This window comes from Cricetulus griseus, chromosome 3 (genome assembly GCF_003668045.3).
Source record: "Cricetulus griseus strain 17A/GY chromosome 3, alternate assembly CriGri-PICRH-1.0, whole genome shotgun sequence".
In the NCBI taxonomy this organism is placed as follows: Eukaryota; Metazoa; Chordata; class Mammalia; order Rodentia; family Cricetidae; genus Cricetulus; species Cricetulus griseus.
The window spans coordinates 190,986,842-190,988,385 of NC_048596.1; positions in this window are offsets into that span (position 1 = coordinate 190,986,842).

Sequence of the window (1,544 nt, forward strand, 5' to 3'; positions counted from 1 at the left end):
ATCTAGTCTAGGGCTCGCAGGCTTTAGGAGCAGGCTGTAACGAGCAACTGATATTCATCTGCCAGAAGTAGAAATCTGTTGAGACATGTTTAAACTGGGAACAGAAGTTAAAACTTATATATCTGATTGGAACCCTTAGGCCCATACTTTTAGTGATCAAGAATGACAGGAGTTCCAAGACAAGGGAGAAAATCCCATCCTCAAAAGCAAATAGATGGGATAACAAAAGTTGTACTTATCTGGAGTCCTTTTTATCTGTGAGAAGTTGATCCAAGCTTTATGACTTTTGATCCTCTGAAGCCTATATGAACTTTATTATATATTAGGACATAGAAGTTTTAGATTTTTTATCATTATCAATCTGTATTGAAAGCCACGTTGCAGAAAAAGCAGATATTGGGTATCTGTAGAATGGCAGAAATATATTTATGACTTTGAGTTCTTGCAAAAACTACAAATTTGGGCTAGAAGCTTGCACATTTCTCTTCTGTCCAGAGAGTCAGGTGTAGATTGGACAGAGGTACCCCTGGCCAGATGAAACGACCCTCAAGTTTACATTTAGACGACAAATAAAGTAAACCAAAAACCTGGAGCTCGTAACTGAACAGCAGGCAGTAAGCTTTATCAGCTTATCAGAACTTTTAAATGATATATAAAGCTGGCTATTGTTTAACCCTTAATACTAACAGAGATCTTGGAAGGACAAATTTCTTACAGTTTCTGAATCCATTAAAAATGACAGGGTCCAGTCCACATACAGCTATCCACATCCAAGTCTCAATAGTGTTGGGGGCAGAAGTAAATCTTTGCCAGGTCCATAAAGTGAGAGTTTTTTCTCTCTGTGGAAGAGGGACATGGAAAACACTGACCTTATTTTGTCTAGGCAAAGGTAGTGCAATCAATTCTCCAGTGTCCTGTAGCCTGTCCATAGTCTGAGCCAGTTACTGCCTGGCAGCAGGTGTAGCATCTGAGCATCATGCTCATTGGTCACCGTTGTCACAATCCATGGAGCCCCATAACTACTTTAGAGACCTTGGGTCACTGTCAGGATCTAGAATTCTCTGTCTGATATTACAAAGTTTTAATTAACATTTTAAATGCCATATTCTGCAGATCTCTGTAGTATTAGAAGTCTGCCTAGGTAAGTCTGGCAACTTCTTTATTTATAAGAATGGCTAGCAATTTGTATTTTTAATATCTTATCACAGGTTAGCAGCTTTTATAAAACTAAGACTTTATATTGTCATGTTTATCTTTAAAAATTTTTTGTTTTATAATGTAAACATCTGACATATAGATGGTCCTAGGCTATCCTTATAAAAGAGTTTGGTCTTTAAAACTCCCAAAGATTGAGACCCATGGGCTTAGAAGTTATTTTAAGCCCTTTATTAAACTTAGGCCATTGTCTTACTGTACCACAAGAAATAAACAGCTTAATTTTTTATTAACATATGGAACTCATTACTGTGATCTTAGTTTTTAGCTCTTCTGATTTAAGCATAAATATTAACAATATAACAGAAGTATAAATATCTTATAACCTT